The following is a 19,101-nucleotide window of genomic DNA, read 5'->3' as shown; positions in this document are numbered from 1 at the left end:
AGCCAAGGGATGGAAATACAGGGAGAGACAGTATAGTTAACCTGTGTGTGTTCACCTAGAATCTCTTTGGGAAACATCTTTTTCCCACTCTGAGTCCAAGTGCTTTGGGGGCATCTAACCACTCTACGAATGGGCAAGTCATAGGAGCCTGTGCAGCTAAATACTTGATTGCTTCTGGTACAGTGATTAAATCCAGGGAAATCACATGACCTAAGTCAGGCCAATAAAAGATCTCCCTGGGAGTTTTATTAACAATTTTTAAAAAATATATACTGACTTTTCTATCTTTTTAATTTTTAATTTTTTTCATTTTTTTGACAGGCAGAGTGTACAGTGAGAGAGAAAGACAGAGACAAAGGTCTTCCTTTACCATTGGTTCACCCTCCAATGGCCACTATGGCTGGCGCGCTGTTGCCGGTGTACCACACTGATTCGAAGCCAGGAGCTAGGTGCTTCTCCTGGTCTCCCATGCGGGTGCAGGGCCCAAGCACTTGGGCCATCCTCCACTGCACTCCCAGGCCACAGCAGAGAGCTGGCCTGGAAGAGGGGCAACTGGGACAGAATCCGGCGCCCCGACCAGGACTAGAACCCAGTGTGCCTGTGCTGCAGGTGGAGGATTAGCCTATTGAGCTGCGGTGCCCGCTTCTGTCTTTTCTAACTAGAAATTCCAGCTGCCAGTATGATGTAAGCCCAGAATTGCTGCCATTTTTGTTACATTGTAGGGACAGCCTGCCCCCAAATGGAGCCAACATCTCATTTAGTAGCAGAGGGAGGAACAAAAAAAGGCTGGTATGTTGAGCTCCTCATCTAGTTACCCTGAAATCTACATAGAGACAGTCTGATTGTCCATATATCTTGAATCAATATATTCTTTTTTGGTGCTTAAATGGACTGAATTTGGCTTCTGTCAATTTCAAGCACAAGAATCCTAAGGAAAAGAGCTAATTAAAGTTATTTTTATTCCATTTTAATATTTTCAAAGAGAAACAACTGAAGTGCCCCTAAGAAAACAAGTCTTTTTTAAAACAAACTGATGTATTTCTGAAGTCCAACGTGCATTTGTTTCTTTAACAAATATAAAATTTCAGAACAAGAATCATTGATTAAAAAGCCTGTAGGGAAAAAAAAAATCACTGTCATCTGAAGTGGCATTGAAAGGTAGCTAAGGTCACCAAGTGACCTGAATTAGACAATCCCCTGGGCAAACTGATGAGAGCCAGTCATTTACTATCTGTATCCTACTTATGTCCAAAAGAGTTTTGTGACTCTGTGATAACAGACACAATGTAACAAAACTACTAAAGCAAGTTCAAAATAAAAAGATCCAAGTGAAAATGTGAGAGAGGAGAAAGTTGAATTGAAAATCATCGGTTGAGTCTCTCTGCTGGAATCAAGCACAAAACTTGTCTCTGAACTTCTGAAAAGGCAAAGCAACATGGGTATTGAAAAGTTCTGGAGTATAGTTATCTCAATTAAAGGAAACACTAAATAGAGATTATCTTGTTAGTAGCACTGAAGTCTAAAAATAACTTATTATATTGCTTTTTAGACACCAGTACCAAATCATAAAAGTGATGGAAACATCACAAAAGATAGAAATGTATTTTTTGGCTTTTATAGAAAAATCTGGCCCTTAATTAAAGCTGAAAGGCCACTGGTAAAGTGTCAATTGATGAAGGCAATTTGGGGGCAAAGGAGGTTAACAAACCAAAGTACACATGGACTGTTTTTAGTTGTGTGACTTGATATTTGAGCAGATAGAGAAGAGAATATGCTAAAGGCAAATGATGAGAGTGGCCTGTCTTTAAGTACCCACCCACCCCAATCATTATTTGACTCTGAAAGCCTTGTAATAAAGGTGAGGCAGCAAATCACTGGAAACTGAAGAATAAGCAACCAAAGGAAATTAACTGCACTGAAACCCTGTTTTAATGTTACAATGGAAATTAAAGTCTTAATTGTGTTTGTTTCTTATGAGAAGGGGGCTACTAAGTATGGTAAAAATGCATAGTAAAGAGCTTTCATGAATGAGAGTGTTAAAGAAGTGGTGTGATCTGCAGAACCAAGAAAGATGCTACTTATGTAATACTTTCTTTACTCTTTAACCATAGCTTCTACCTACATTCTAGTAACTCACTCTGGACTTTTGCATTACTCTTTCCTCAAAGTTTCCTACCTGTAGATTTACTTCCTTTTCTTTTCCTCATTCATTGTTTTGTGTTGATCAGTTCCTTAGAGAACCTGCTGTGGTTTTGCAATGCTCCCAAATGAAGACCATGTGTTGGATTTCCACCCCTTCACTATATTTTCCCATTTATTTCCCCAATTTTTTCAGTTTTTATTATTGTGCTGCCTTCTCTGTCATTGAGCCATCTCACCCTGTAATGTGGAGTCCGAATAGGGCCTCCCATCTTGCCTGGAATATAGTTTTCCTTCCAGGTGCCAGGATCCTTCAGATCATATAATGTGGGGCATTCAGTATTCCATTCCTCATATTCCCCACTCACCCTCTCAAAGGCTAAGGACTGCAGCCATACTATTGGCTCCTCCTTCCTCCCCTCCCTCAGTTCTCCCCACGGAGGAGTGACTTGGGCTGGTAACCTCCAGCCAGGGCTGTGATTGTATTGTCTGCATATATTTACTTTGAAACAGTTGGGGAAAAACTGAGAAGACTTTCTATTAACATAAAATTCATTATTTTATGCCATATACATACTTTTATTGGAATACATTTGTTATGGGTTGAACTGTGTCTCCTCAAAATTCATACGTTAAGGGCTGGCACCGTGGCTCACTTGGCTAATCCTTCGCCTGTGGCGCCATCACCCCAGGTTCTAGTTCCAGTTGGGGTGCTGGGTACTAGTCCCAGTTGCTCCTCTTCCAGTCCAGCTCTCTGCTGTGGCCCGGGAAGGCAGTAGAGGATGGCCCAGGTGCATGGGCCCCTGGACCCACATGGGAGACCAGGAGGAAGCGCCTGGCTCCTGGTTTCGGATCGGCGCAGCGTCAGCTGTGGTGGCCATTTGGGGAGTGAACCAGCGGAGGAAAGACCTTTCTCTCTGTGTCTCTCTCTCATTGTCTATAACTCTACCTGTCAAATAAATAAAATTAAAAAAAAGAAGAAAAATTCATATGTTGAAGTATGGAACCCTGGGACTTCAAAATGTGACCCTAATCTGCAAAAAGACTAATGCAGATTTAATTGGTGAATATTAGTTATTTGGCCATACGGTGGATCTCTAACCATACAGCCAGTGTCCTCGTATAAAGGGAAGATCTACAGAGATGTCTCAGAATGAAGACAGAGATCAGGATGATGCTTTCACAAGCCAAGGAATGCTGAAGACTAGCAGTAATGACTAGAAGCCCAGGGAGAGGCCTGGGACAGAAGGAACAAAGCCTGCCCACACCTGGATCTCAGACTTCCAGCTCCTGAGCTGTGAGACGACACATTTCTATTATTTAAGCCTCCCAGTCTGTGGTACTTCATTATGGCAGCCTTAGAAAAATGGCACTAGCTGTTTACAGGGTTTACAGATTATCTATAGCTGTTCTCACCTAGCCACAGCAACGTGGAGTCATTTCCTCAAAGCCAAACATATTTACTCTCTTGCCCTTGAGAGTAAGTGTGCTGTGTCTTGATCTATTGTATTGGTGAGTCAGGGTAAAGGGTCACCAGAATGGAGTCCATTCTCCTTGTATTTCTTCTTGGAGAAGTCTCTGGTGTTCCTTCTCTAGCCCCTCTGTCTTCCGCAGAGACCTGAAAACATCTAGCTAACTCACCTGGGACCTGCAAATTCAATTTTGAGTCCAAGGCTTGGTCTCCAATTTAGCATTATCAGCAATAAAGTGCCTATTTTGATGCTGTTCTGACACCTGTGTATATTCCTCAATTAGTTTCAAACCCAGAGGAGAGCAATATGTGACTCATTGGCCTATACAACCCTCAACTTCCTCCTGCTCATAGCAAAAGAGTATTGGAAATCTCATTTCCTTCTTGAAGTCTGTCCAAACAGGAAGTAAGCGCTGATTAAAAAAAAACAAAACAAAACAAAAACAACAAAAAAAACCTGACCATATCCTCACTGAGGATGCAATTCTCATGACTCATTCTTAAACTCTATACCATGTAAAAACATTAGTACAAATGCTCACATGTTTAGAACTTTTACATGCAGTGGTGACATTGTATATTTATGAGCATACGCTTATCCTTTTAACTTACTATAATCTTTCCTAGATTATGAACTTCTGAGTGGATTTTTGTTTAACTTGAGATCTGCTTTGTTTAATGACCTACAATGCAATAATTTATGTGCTTTACTCATTAACAATGAAGACCCCTGCTAATCCACTGCCAAAAACTGTATTTGTATAAGTTGAGAAAGAAGTTAATCTTGAAGATGAAAAAGACACTGATAATAAATAATGGGCTTTCATTGAATTCACAGAAGTAAAGGAAAGAATTGTGCTCATTAGAAGATATAAGGAGTAGAGGGCAGGGAGGAGAGAGGGAAGTTGAATAATGACTACCTAAATAATTACATAGGAGAATAAATTAAAATGTTCTAAAGTAGATTAGAGTGAGTATAATTAACAGGTTTGTAGTATATTTTATAAAAAACTAGGAAAGGAGTTTGAAGTTCCTAACACAAAGAAATGATAAACTTTTAAAAAGATTTATTTTTTGAAAGGCAGAGTTACAATGAAAGAGAAAGATCTTCCATCTACTGGTTCGCTCCACAAATGGCCATGATGGCTGGGACTGGGTCAGACTGAAGTCAGGAGGCTGGAACTCCATCCAGGATTCCCACATCTTATGCACACTACCAGGGAGCTGGATAGGAAACAGAAGAGCTGGAACTCTAATTGGTGTTCATATGGGATGCTAGCATGGCAGGCAGTGGCTTAACCCACTGTGCCACAATGTTGGACCCAGAAATGAATGTTTAAGGAAATGGAAACATCAATTATCCTGATCTGATCATTATAGACTATATATATGTATTGAATCATCACACTGTAATCATCAAGATGTACAAAATATGCATGTAAATATAAATAAAAGATAAACCATTCCAAAGTAGATAAATGATAGCTTTTCAGTGAGCAGGAAATGTTTTTAATCACTAATACAAATAGCTAGATGTATACAAAAAGTTTGTATAAATTAGAATTAAAAGTTTATTTTTGGGCAAAAAATTTTGAAATCCATGCATAGTTTTTTCATAATATGCACTTTCCATGAACTTTCTGCAGACTGCATGGAGCTCAGTTTTTTTGCCCCCAAATAAATTTATAATCTCATTTTTCTATGAAGTTTTTAAAGTACTCTAATACCTGAGAAAGAAAAGTCAGTCTCTCATCTGTCACCCATAGCTCATTGTTTAGTCAAGTGACTCACTGTATATTTATGGAAAATACTCATTAAGCAGGATTTCTATCTGACGTCCTGAGGAGGGAGCAGCAAGGACAACAATCAGATTACAAGAACAATTGGGCAACAGCCTTGATACTCGATGAAAAATGTAGCTTTGATTCAGTGGGTGTTCACAAAGGCTAACTGAGAATATGGAAACTGTATGTGGGGGAGACTACAGAGGTCTCAGCTTGACCAGCTAAACTATGGCAAGATTGGACTAGGGAAGGAAGAGCAGGGTCAGCTCAGCAGGTTGGCTGGAGAACCTAGGAATTTTCAGGGAAGGAAATCATAAAAAGGCAGGCCAGCTGCATAAAAGTCCAAGGGCATTGCCAGTGGAATGCTGCAAATGGGGTAAGTATCAGCATAACCAAGAGGCTTCTAGCCTGGTATATCTGGCTCATTCTCTGTGGACTACTTAGGGAGAGGGGACTACAATAAAGTGTTAACAGTGGACAGGGTAATTTCCTTAAAGACCCTGTTGAGGGCAGTGTTTCACAGCTGGTATAAGAAGGGAACCTAAGGTGTGAGGGCAGGGCGAAGGATGCTTGGCCTTTCAGGGGTTCCTTTTCCCCTGGATACTGGATCAACCCCAGGTCAGACCAGACAAGTGACAGCAGTTGCACTAAGACAGCCTCAGTTATTTGGAGGGTTTCAGCTGTTCCACCATAAGGACAGTGAGAGATGACACCATGAACTTCACACTGGCTCCTAAAATGTTTAAAAACAAACACAAAGACCTTCATAAAGGTTGGCTACCCTGCGGCCAACCAATCCAATTCTGAAACATATGTGAACTCCCCACACCTCACCCCATCAAGATTCCCAGAATGGTGGGAACTGGAGTTCTAATACATGGGAACAGGGCCATTTGTTGAGTGTGGTGGTTGATGGCTTGCAGTTAATGTATCTTGGAAAATACCAGTCATGAAGGGGTAGAAGAGAAAGCAACACAGGATAGAGGCAAGAGCATTAGACACTGCTGTGTTAACTGTCAACACTTTGTCCAAATCAAATATCCTGACTTCAGTTCCTTCATCCAAAAAGTGGAATCATTTTTTTTCTTTTTGTTTTTTGTTTTCTTAACTTTTATTTATTATAAATTTTGAAAGCACAACTTTTGGATTATAGCAGTTTTTCCCCCCATAACCACCATCCCACCTGCAAACCATCCCATCTCCTACTCCCTCTCCCATCCCATTCTTCATTAAGATTCATTTTCAATTATCTTTATATGCAGAAGATCAACTTAGTATATACTAAGTAAAGATTTCAACAGTTTGCACCCACACAGACACACAAAGTATAAAGTACTGTTTGAATACTAGTTTTACTGTTAATTCACATAGTATAACACATTAAGGACAGAGATTCTACATGGGGAATAAGTGCACAGTGACTCCTGTTGTTGATTTAACAATTGACACTCTTATTTATGACGTCAGTAATCAGCCAAGGCTCTTGTCATGAGCTACCAAGGCTATGAAAGTCTCTTGAGTTCACAAAGTCCGGCCTTATTTAGACAAGGTCATAGTCAAAGTGGAAGTTCTCTCCTCCCTTCAGAGAAAGGAACCTCCTTCTTTGATGGCCAATTCAAAAAGTAGAATCTTTAGCTAATGCCCTGACAAGGTCATTGTGAAATTCAAACGGGATCATGTGTGAGAAAATCCTCCACTTTAATATGAAGTATTATAATTGCAAAGGCTACTGCACAATAGGCTATTTATCAAAGGTTCAATATATTGATTTATGGGAGATGCTGACAAATAATTTACCTGTCTCCTGGGGTAAAAATGTTTTTGTGTCTTCCCAAGTCATTTCCCCAAAAAAGTATTTTCCCTACTTTTACATTATGGTCTCAGCAAAACCTAGAGCTGCTTGAAATGACTTGTTTTCAGAGCACTGGTGTATGTTTGCATACTCCAAGGGGGCAAAACTGGGAAAATACAGTGATAGAGAGTGCAGGAGAAATGAAGGGTAAAAAACCTTTTCGGGCAGTAGGAAGTAAAAACTGGAAAAATCTTGGCCTGATTTTAACATTTCTCAGAATATAGGACAGTCAGGGTATGATCTGCTTGTTTGTGATGGTTCTACTGGGAAATCTTAACTTTAAATTGCCTGCCAATCTCTATTTTTTGTGTCCAAGAAGAGCCATTCATCAATTTTATGAAGCCACCAAAAGCCCATATTGAGGTGGAAAAAACTAATTATTAAGAGGAACATACCCTCACACTAAAGGTATAATTAGAGGAATGAGCTGAAGGCTCTAAAGATGAGTGATAAATGTTTTGATAAAACAATCTCAGATTGCCCCCAGCAGAAAGGCATTCCCCCTCACTCCACTTCCTTTCTGCTGCCTACTAAGAGGCACAGGTTTCCGACAATTCACGATGCTCTGGGCTGGTGGGTTTTCCCTGGGAGCTCATTTCCACAGAGCAGCCCTTTCTTTAGCCAATGACAGTCACCCCTGCCTGCTTGTGAGTTTCACAGTTAGCAAAGCACTTTGTTATATAAAAAAAGATTTTATTGCAGAATGGAGATTTAGGGATTCGCTTAGATCCAGGGAAGTAATTACACTCATTAGCTTCAAGATGTCCACATTACCCTTCAAGTTTATATATTCATGGATTTTTTTAACAGTCATCTCCTTTGACCCCAACCTTCAATTCTACCCTTCTTCAAGGGACAGAGCTGCTTTTATTACTTTAAGAAAATCAAGGTCATTCTAAAGCAGACTTGGAGTTCACTTAATTCAAAATAAAAACCGATCCCCTTACAATCACATGAAGCCTATTTAGTACATTCTACCCTACTTACATAAATCTTCCATAACCAGTCTATTTCTTCAGAACCACTGTCCAAAAATATGGTAATTAGGTTTTTCTTATTTTCTTAATGCTTTCTCTAACTTCTTTATGATTATTTCTTAGTAAATAAATGGTTTTGGTCATCACTGTGTCCCTTCCTGTGTTGCTTATGGTTAAAGTATGGTTTGAGAGTTCTTCAAGGGTCACAATGGTGTGACTGCTGGCTTGGTCAACAGAGTGCAGTGTTGGGAACTGCTGTGGAACCCTTAAGAGGTGGGGCTTAGGAGGAGTTCCTCAGGTCACTGGGTGGTGCCCTTGAGGTTCTTGAAAGGCTGTTAAAAGCCTGAGTCTGGCCCCAACCAGTCCCTCTCTGCTTTCTGGCTCACAGGTGGCTCACATATGGCTCATTTCCCTGCTACATGTGCCCCATTATTCACCATTAGGAGACCCTCACGAGAACTAAAGCAATGTGGATGCCAAGCCCTGGAAACTTCTGAACTGTGAGCTAAATAAACTTCTTTGTCATAAGTAGCCTCTGCCAGGTATTTTGTTGTAGTAACACAAAGCTAATACATGGGTAGTCACATGGAACTGCTATGTCCACTAGCCACATGTGGCTGTTGAGCACTTGGAATGTGGCTGGCCCAAATCAAGATTTGCTATATGTGTAAAATGGTTACCAGATTTGGAGGATATAGAATGCAAAAAATAAAATATTAATATTTTATATATTAATTACATGTTGAAATGATAATGTTTGGAATATATCAATTTCAATAAAATGATTAAAATTAATTTCACCCATCCCTTTTCCTTTTCCAAGTGGCTGCTACAAAGCCTAAAATGACACATGTGTTTCATATGATATTTCTATGGGTAGCTCTGACCTAGAGCTTTCAATTTCACATCCCAGGTGTCAGAGCCCTCCACCTCCTCACTCTGACATCTCAGTCTATTTTCTTTTCCAGGAAGCATTAACATCACCATTGAATGAGCTAAAACACATTGCCTTTGGATTACCTTTACTTCAGCTAATGAAGAATTTCTTCACCCATGATGTTGGGGAATGGGTATAAGTATATAAAGTCACTCAAAGCCAAGTATGATGGTCCTGAAATTATTCCATTAACAATTTTTTAAAAAAAATTTTTCCTCATTCTTTAAATAATATCTGGAAACTTTAAACAAAATAGGTAGACTGGGGGCAGTATGCTCACAAATATTCCTAGTTGTCTTGGAAGACAATCGACTTCCTGGAAAATGATACCCAACCAGACATTTCTACATGCAGTGAAATAAATGTAGTCCTGATATTCAAGGGAGTGTGTAAAGGTTCCTTTGAGAATGTGGAGTTAATAAAAATGGATGAGGAAACCAGTTGTGTTTTCTTGAAGGAAGTTCATAGACAGTATCAATCCAGCCCCAGAGAGCTATGGGGCTAAATATTTTCCAAGTACTTGACATCAACAGCTAAACTTATTCTCAATTGTAGTTAGCCATTAGTTTTACACTTCTTATATTTTAATAGGCAAGTCAATGCATACACAGACACACTTTTGACAAACCATCATCAATCTCTGATGTTATACAGACCGTGACTCACAATAACCAAAATATACAAGCAAACCTGCCTCCCAGCTCCTCCTTGACAGGTTTTCTTCTTCCATTCTCAAGCTTTGCTTCTGGGATCCATTATTTTGAAAAGTACTTGAGGCTTTTAGAGAACCAGGGGGACTAGAAACGGGCGCTACAGGAAAGGCTATGAGAAAGCAGGAACAACTTAGGGCGTGCAGACACCTAGGCAGGGCAGCTCTGCCTTTGAGTCAGTCTCCACTGCTCAACTTGATTTTTATTTCACTGTGGTATGCTGCCAGAATAACCCTCCACAACAGATTTATTTGGAACAAGAAAGAATATTTTAAGAAACTAAATATTACTGAGAGTATTAAAGGGCTTTTAATGATTTACACATTAGTGTGAATTTATTCGATAAAATTGCTTTTTGCCTCTGATTCAATGCTTGTCTTCCTCAGCAGTAAAGATAGCAATTTAATTTAAAAATAAAGAATTAGAAGGCCTACATGCAGCTATTCCTGATATCTACCCAGATAACATTTGACTGACTACCAAAGTGGATGTCAACATTTCCAAGTGTTCAGATGGCAACATTTCTTTGAGGGAGGCAAATTTATGTGTTCTTTCAGAGGAACTACCTTTAAGTTATTCTCCTGTAAACTGATGTAAAAAGTAGGATGATTAACAGAGGTTTCTTTTTTTTTTTTTCCTGAATGAAATTAGAAGGTTGGGCCTGGACATAAATTTATGGTCTAAACTGTGAGGTAGGAAATTCCCATCTTTGTTTTCAACTCAGCAGGGAGTAGTCACTAATGCATCGGCCCCATTCACACTTTAGGATCAGCTGTGCAAATTACTTATGAACTTAAACTTTGAGACACTGATGATTATAACCAGAATTCACAGTCACTGTAGCAGTCTTTGTGCCTTGATGGAGAATTTCCTGGATGTCCAACATCTCTAAGACTCTGCTCTTCTCTTCTTGGACCAAATCTATTTCTATCACCTGATCAGATCCTGCCTGTGAGTTGGAGCACACTAGTGGCTCCTGTTTTCCACAGGTCACTGAAAGTCAATGCCACATGCTTAAATAGATTCTCTTCTTGAACAAACTTAAGTCAGACTCCTGAACTTCTTTGTAAAATCTGGTTTTAGGAAGAACCCTGTGTTTTAAACACCACTTGGTTTCCCAACTCAAGGAGACATTAAACCCCAAAGTCTTATGTTAATGCTTAATGGATTAATGCTAACAGTTGATAGATTAAGAGTGGTGGCTTGATCTAATTGTGGTATCTGGGAGGTGGACCTATGGGGAGGCTATTAGGGGCTTGCCTTCAGAAGGCAGTTCTCATAAGAGGTTTGGCTATGTATGCTGAGTTTGGCTCAGCTGTTCTTTTTCTGCTTCTTTGCTCCATACATGCTCTATTATCCATCACCCTCATCAGATGCCAGACCCATGGGGTCACTCAATCTTGGGCTGTGAAACTCTAAAATTTGAGCCAAGATAAATCTTCTCACTTCCTAATTTGCTTCTCCCAGGCATTTTAGTTAAGGCCATGAAACTCTGACCAATATGCCTGAATCAGTTTAGCAAGAACTCTGCACTTGGGGCTGGCACTATGGCATAGTGGATAAAACTGCTGCCTGCAGTGCCTGCATCCCCTATGGATACCAGTTCCAGTCCCAGCTGCTCTACTTCCAATCTAGCTCTCTGCTATGGCCCAGTAAAACAGTGGAAGATGGCCCAAGGTCTTGGTTCCCTACACCTGCATGAGACACCTAGAGGAATCTCCTGGCTCCTGGTTTTGGATTGGCCCAGCTCTGGCCATTGCAGCCATTTGGGGAGTGAACCAGTGGATGGAAGACTTCTCTGTCTCTGTTTCTCTGTAACTCTCTGCCTTTCAAATAAATAAATAAATCTTAAAAAAAAGAACTCTGCACTCTTGATATCTGATCACTTTCAATATCTGATAAGGCTCCCCATCCTCTACCATTGCTTAGGTGCTGTCTGATCAACCTGGCCTATCTTTAGGAAGACCAAAGGTTTAGCCAGAATCCCCCTTTCCCTCGATATTTCCTCTTAGTAATTTTCTATTCAGTGACCTCTACACTGCTCCATGGGAGTAAATTCCCACTCACCCCATGCTGTAGTCAGAGTTGAGCCCAATATCTCCCTTACTATAGCATCCAACTGTCAAGATCCCAATAACTGTCATCAAGTACCATTGAATAATTGTTTCTTCAACAAAGCCCAACTAAAAATGCCACAGAAAACATTGTCATTGGTGGTCAAATGTTCTTAATCCCGGTTCAAATTCTTAATACAGAGAATCAACAGTGAAGAATAATTTGAAACCTTAGGAAATTGTTTCTCCAAATTACTTGTAAGAAATGATGTATCATAATACTTGTTAGCTCTTTGTTCAAACAACCCAACACAAAAACAGCAGAATAGGCAGTCAGTAAATATTTGCAGACTGCCTGGTTCAATGTGTTTTTAAAAGCACCATAAATGTATATCCTACTTTACTTGCAAATGTGTATTTTCTCTAAATATCCTCTCCACAAAGATACCCAATCATTTTCAGGTGCCATCTGGTGCAGGAATGTGCCACGCTGTTCTATGCAGTGGAGAATTTATTATAATAATCAATGCTGCTATCCTTGTAAGACCAGAAGAAACTGGCATAATCAGTAAAGGCCATAAAACAAATCAGAATGAAAGCCTTGGATTTTTCAGATACTAAAAATTATTTTAAAATATAGCATAACATTTTAATAATTCAGAGAAACAGGTATTGTTGGTAGCTGAGGTGATTTCCAGGGCAGACACATTTAGTTGGCCATGCATAGCTTGTAACTGCATGTTTTCAACTGCTCTAGCAGTCTGGGTTCCTGAGACAGATGTTTTATACGGGCATGGTTCAAGACACACTAATCTAGGGTAGTTAATCATGATTTAATCATGAATCACAAGATAAAATGTGTTGTGATATTACCAAAAAAAAAAAAAAACCACAATAATTGATGGTCTCTACCTTACATTTGCTGCCTTAGCCTGCTGGTAAAAGTAACTCTGCTTCCTATAGTTGCTGTTCTGAGGCTGTGTTTCACATAGACTTCTCTTCCTTTTGACAACACACAAATCCTTTGAACATTCCCTCTTGTGGATTCCATGCAGAGACCCATGTGATGGTCATGCTGGAAATCCTGGCAGGGAAGAAGTAGCAAAAGCCCACTTACTCTCCTCCCAGCATCACCACCCAAGGCCTTTCTCTCCCCTACTTCTTTTGCTACCTCTCCTATAGCAAAGCTACAGATTCATCTGCCAACTTTCTAGACTCTGTTCCATCCAAATTCTTGTAAAACTCACAGATATTGCTTAATTCCTCCTCAGCTTTTCTAACTAGATTCCAGGAAATTCACTGAACATAGGTGGCCCTTTAAGTATACATTAAACACTACTCAAGACTCATCAACTATCTGTTATCTCTATCCAACACTGGTGAAAAATTTAAAAATATAAGAGGATATCACATGGAGCCCTTTTGCTCATTACTATTTTTTATAATTTCTAGTGGAAAGTTTAGAAATCTTGTAGGGTAAAGAGATGTCCTTGGTGCGACTATTTTTCTTATTTCTTGGGTGTCAAGGGATGAAAGAATATTTGGAAGCAATGAAGGTAGCATTGAAGGGTAACATGCTACCTAAACCCTGTTCCTCTCATACACTCAAAAAAGGGAGTGACTGGAAGTCTGACCTAGGTGGAAAAATTCTACTAGGAATTTTGACTAGGCAGAAAGTCTTTGTCCCAGTTAGCTCTTCAATTCTTCTTCCCTTTTTAAGATAAAATTGATGTGTCTATCTGAGAGGCAGAGAGATAGACACATGGACATGGACACACATACACACACACATTTGATTCTCTCCCCAGATGCCTTCAATGACTGGGGATGAGTCTGAGCCAAAGCTGAAAGCCAGGAAATCTACTCAGCTATACCATGTGGGTGACCCTAGCAGTTAGCCTGACTGCTGGCAGGCAGCAGAAGCCCCAGGTACATTTCTCCCCACCCCTGACCTCTGCCAATCAGGTAAACTGCTCCCGGGTGTGGCCCAGGCCCAGCTGGAAAGCTACCTTCAAGATGATTGGAGAGGCATATTGGCGCCAGTGTTGGTTCTGTCCTATATTTCCCCTGAGTTAGTTACACCCCTTCCCCCTGCCCTTTAAAAGTGTTTGTGGCTGTGAATAAAGTCGGAATAAAGTCGGACATGTTCGCCAAAACTTGTCCCCGGTGCTCCTTGTAAAAAGGACACTGTTGCCCTCCTCTCCTCGACAGTGTGGCTTTGCAGGACAAGCTGCAATGCCATGTGGATACCAGGAATCATTTGAGCCTTCACTTCTACTTTCCAGGGTGTACATTAACAGGAAACTGGAATTGGAAGTGAAGCTAGGACTCAAACCCAAACTCTGATGTGGAACACAGGTGTTTTAATTGGCATTGTAACTGCCAGGCTAAACACCTACTCTCCTCTTCAAAACTTGACATTCTGAAGCCCATTAACTTTTTGTAGTGTGAATGTGTATCCATTTTCTTTCCAGCAGTAAAATCTTGCCAAAATTTTAGGTCACATATGCCTAAGTAGTGACTCCTTTCACTAGCTCACAGCAGAAGGGGGCTCCTACTGGCTGAAATGACTAGAACATACTAGTTTCAAATATTTCATGACTGCCTACTATTTCTAGACACTTTGCTAAGCACTGAGGTTACAGAAATAAATGGCACAGTCTGTACCTTAAATTGTTTTAATGAAAGTAAAGTAGAAAAATAAACATCACAGGCATAAATATTAAAAGAGGACCAGGCCCTCCAATAGAGTTGAAAACCTGGTGAAGTAAATCAGTGTGAAGAAGATAGGTAATTCCAGGTTAAGGAGCAGCTGATGCAAATACAAGGAATGTGAGAAAGGATTTAAAGTCCAATGGTAGTTTGATGTTAGAGCATTGTGTTAAAGTCAGAAAGGAGAAGAAAGGAGAGACTGGAGAAGTAGGCCTGGCTTTGTCTAATCTACATGGAAATTTGATTTTCTACCAAAAACAATGAAAAACAAGGAATGATTTTCAATAGAACAGATAAATGCTTAGATCAATCATTTTAAAGATTGAGGTAGGTATTTGGTCTAGCAGTTAAGTCAGAGGTTAAGATGGCCACACCGGAGTGTCTTGAGTTCAGGATTCAGCTCCAGCTCCCATCTCCAGCTTCCTGTCAATTCATATTCTGGAAGGCAGTGGTGACGGCACAAGTAACTGGGCTCCTGCAACCCATGTGGGAGATTTGGATTGAGCTCCTGTCTTTGGACAAGCCTCAGCCAGGGCATCTGGGAAGTGAACATGCACATGAGATTTTTCCTCTCTCTGCCTCTCTCTCTCTCTCTTTCTCTCTCTCTTCCTGCCTCTCTCTTTCTGCCTCTCTCTCTCTCCATCTCTCAAATAAATTACTAAAAGAAAAGATTATCCTTGTGTAGTATGTACCTTTTGTACATGGCAGCTGTGACCTAACTTCTGGACTGAGCTATTTAGCTCCTTTATTTGGTCAGTGTGTTGAAGCCCAATCTGATCTGTTCCTGGGTCTTATGTCTGGTGGCCACCACCATCAACAGTCATCATGCCTCATTTTGTCCCCAGAGAAGTGATATCTGAGAGGAATATACTTGAGGAGTCCATATTCCAAATTTTGGAAATTTTCTATTAAAAGGACAAAATTTAGCCAATGGCAATCTTTCTGTATTATGGTACCTCTTAGTTCTTGACAGTCAAAGGAACTAGAGGTAAGCCTATGCTTTAGAAGTGATTCCCTAGCATAGGAGAACAGCACGGAAATCTTTCAGAATCCGTTGCCTGTCTGGCTAAAGATTCACTGGTAGAACAGCATCAGAGAGTTCCCCTGGGACCTTTGCTGGTGTCTGCCTGCCCACAGGGGACATTTCAGAAGGAATGTCCATGACGTATAATGGAGATGAAAACAGGCAACAGGAAAAAGCTTCCCTGAGGCTACATAGATCTCAGCATTAACATCTGAATATTTCCAAAAATTTGTAGAAAATGGTATTCAAAGTTTCTGCAGTGCAAAAATCTGTTGAAATCCTCACATAGGTTCTCATAATATACATTTTCATGAACTTTTTGAAGACTCTCTCATATACTTGAATCAAGATTTTTTTGCCACCAAAATAAACTGATCTTTTAATCCTTTCTCCATGAATTTTTAAAGTCTCTTTGTATAGCTCCTTTCCAATTTCTAGTCACTAAGAATTAAGAGGATTCAAATTATGATTTTGTGAATGGCTAGAACATTAAATATTCTTCATACAGAATAATTTATAAAGTTTTCCTGTTCCTATCCTGAATGAACTAATTTGGAAATAAATGATCTGCCCAAGGATAATTAAGAACTTATTATAAAAACAAAGGAACAGAATGAAAAAAGAAATACTATTACAAAAGTGGCTAAGACAGGTCCCAAAAGCCTCTTTAATAAAGTACATTTCCTTAAGAGGCAATAAGCAATGAACTATATAGTATCACACTAAAGATAATGGCTTCCTCCTTTTTAATGCTCACTGTTAAAAAGAAAAATCAATCGCTCTGTAATATATACTTTCTTCTTGGACTGAGGAATACTCCAAGGAGGAAGCTTTGTGTATAAAACTTTGATCTCTCCTTTACAAAAAAATGAAAATGTAGACCATAGTATATATAACAACTATGTACCATATTTTTGAATTTTGGAGGACTTTTCTTTTTATTTAAAAAACAAAGAAATGTCTGTGTATATTAGTTTTGTCAAATGTTTTAAATCTTTGCCAAACAAACTGATAGGAATTATATACTACTATAGTTTTAATGACTTTGTGACTACTTTAAAATTTATGTGTGAAGTTGAACCTCTTTTCACTTGTTTATATTATTTATAACTCTTGCCTATTTTCCAGCTGGACTATCACCTTTAACTGTTTATTTGTTGAACTCTTTTAAGTAGAGCCATGAAGCCTTTGACTATAATGAAAATTTAAAAAGTTATCTTAAAAATCATAAAATATTAAATTGAGAAACACTCTACTTTTTACAGCAGTTTTAGTTTCATAACAGAATCAAGAGGAAGGCACAGAGATTTTCCTTATGTCTCCACCCCTACACCTGCACAGCCTTAACATCACCCTCCTCAGTGGTCCTTGGTTACAACCAATGAACCTTCACTGACACATCATAATCACCTAAAGTCCATAGTTACAATAAGCTTCACTCTTGGTGTTGTACAGCCTATGGGTTTGACAAATGTGAAATGACATGTGGCCTTCATTGCATTGTCACACTGTGTAGTTTGTACAGCCCTAAATCCTCCTCCACTCCCTGTGTTCTGCTTGTGCATCTTTCTCTCTACCCAACCCCACTGATTTTTACTCTGTCTTCATTTTTATCCTTTCTAGCACATCATATAATTGGAATCATACAATATGTAGTTGTTTCAGATTGGCTCCTTTCATTTAGTAATGGGCATTATTTGTTGCCAGGTGTCAGGAAAGTTCTCCAAGCCTTGCATGCTGGTACAGTGGCAGGAGAGAGAGCATGCCCAGACTCAGGTGCCAGTTTAGCCACTTTGGAAAATTCCCTTGCCTTTCCCAGGCCTTGGTTTTCCCATCTGCTAAATAAGGAGAACATTAATATCAATCCCACTAACTTCACCATGTTGTGTAAACAACAGTTTTCTTTTCTAGAAAATGAAGGTAATGTCTTGCAGCCCAAATGTAAGGTTGGTGAATGGATAAAATAGGCAATGTAGGGGCTGGTGTTGTAGCATACTAGATTAAACTGCCCTCTGCACCCATATAGATGTTGGCTCTTGTCCCGACTGTTACACTTCCAATTCAGCTCCCTGCTAATGCACCTTGGAAAGCAGTGGAAATGGCTCAAGTACTTGGGCCCTTGTACCCATGTGGTAGATTCAGAAGAAGCTCATGGCCCAGGCTTCGGCCTGACCTAGCCCTGGACCTTGCAGCTTTTTGGGGAGTGAACAAGCAAATGGAAGATCTCTTTCTTCCTCTCCCTCTTCCTTCCCCTTCCCCCTCCCTCTCTCCCTCTTCTGTAACTCTTTCAATAAATAAATAAATCTGAAAAAAATAGGCAATGTGTATGAAGGTTTAGCAACATGCCTAGAACATGACACATATTAGAAAATAATTGCTAATTAAGCTATTTTTAAAGTGGGCTGGGTGTTTTCTATTAGACCATCTGAAACTACTCTGCTCTTCTCTACTAGGCTCCTCTGCAGGGCACAGCTGTCAAACAATGCAGGAATTGAGTGCCCTTCCCTGATAATTTCTCAATGAAGTGTTGAGGAGGTAGGAAGATGAGAGAGACTGGTTTTCATTCCCTTACCTTCTCAGTCAGGCTGCAGTTCGGTTGTGGCTACATTTCTCTGTGAATGATCTTGCTGGGCAACCAACTGTCTTAGACTGATTGGTTTCTCTTAATCATACCCATTACCTGTTAAGTCATCTCTTAATACCTTTTCAGGTAATTTAGAAAGCTTCTCCTATTTCCTCTCTGAGGATACATAATGTTTCTCCTTCATACTTACAACATTGTTACTTTTATCTATTTTTGTATCACAAAGCCAGAACATCCTCAAAAAATCAAGAACTGTGTAATACCTTGCAAATTACTACTTAACATCCATCAATATCCAGCAGTGGCCAGGATTTATTGAAGATTTACTCGAAGATTCATTTAAAGAAAATCAAAAAAAGAAAACAATGAAAGATTCAAATTTTGAAGAAAAAAGTTGTAACTGTGATTAAAAGTTGCAAAATTTCCCCCTTTGTTTTAATATAACTAAAAATGCAGCAACAACAAAAATCTCTGGGTCTTATTTAGCTTGGTAGAACAAAGGCAACTGCTTAAACAAAGTGTACTAATATTAGTAGCTGATGTCTTACAGATGCATTCCCCAATCTTATGTTTCTTTTCTTTACCCATGAATGGGGAAAAAGAATATGCCTAAAGGATGACTTTTATAATATTAGTTCAAGGAAATTTGCAACTGCAGCACACATTTTCACTAACAATGGAGAAGTTAATGAAACACATACAATTCACTGCTGTGCTGCTACCCACCACAATGGTCTACCCGTGTACTTTAACAGAAAAACATTTTTCCATTTTGATAAATATTAACAACCATATGTTTTCATTAAAAATTTCATGTTGTAGTAAAAAATCACCCCTCAATGTTAACTTTTATTTAT

General features: G+C 39.5%; 1 protein-coding gene across 12 annotated transcripts in view; it reads right to left on the bottom strand.

Annotated features, from left to right (window-relative positions):
• The window catches only part of STARD13 (StAR related lipid transfer domain containing 13), a 585,508-nt gene that overhangs the window by 403,738 nt on the left and 162,669 nt on the right, over positions 1-19,101 (bottom strand). The gene's annotated exons all lie outside the window — the stretch shown is intronic.

This window comes from Oryctolagus cuniculus, chromosome 9 (genome assembly GCF_051225735.1).
Source record: "Oryctolagus cuniculus isolate XC-2025 breed Fujian yellow rabbit chromosome 9, ASM5122573v1, whole genome shotgun sequence".
NCBI classification, from domain to species: Eukaryota; Metazoa; Chordata; class Mammalia; order Lagomorpha; family Leporidae; genus Oryctolagus; species Oryctolagus cuniculus.
The sequence above is the reverse complement of the archived record's forward strand: the minus strand, read 5'-3'. Positions and strand labels throughout refer to the sequence as shown.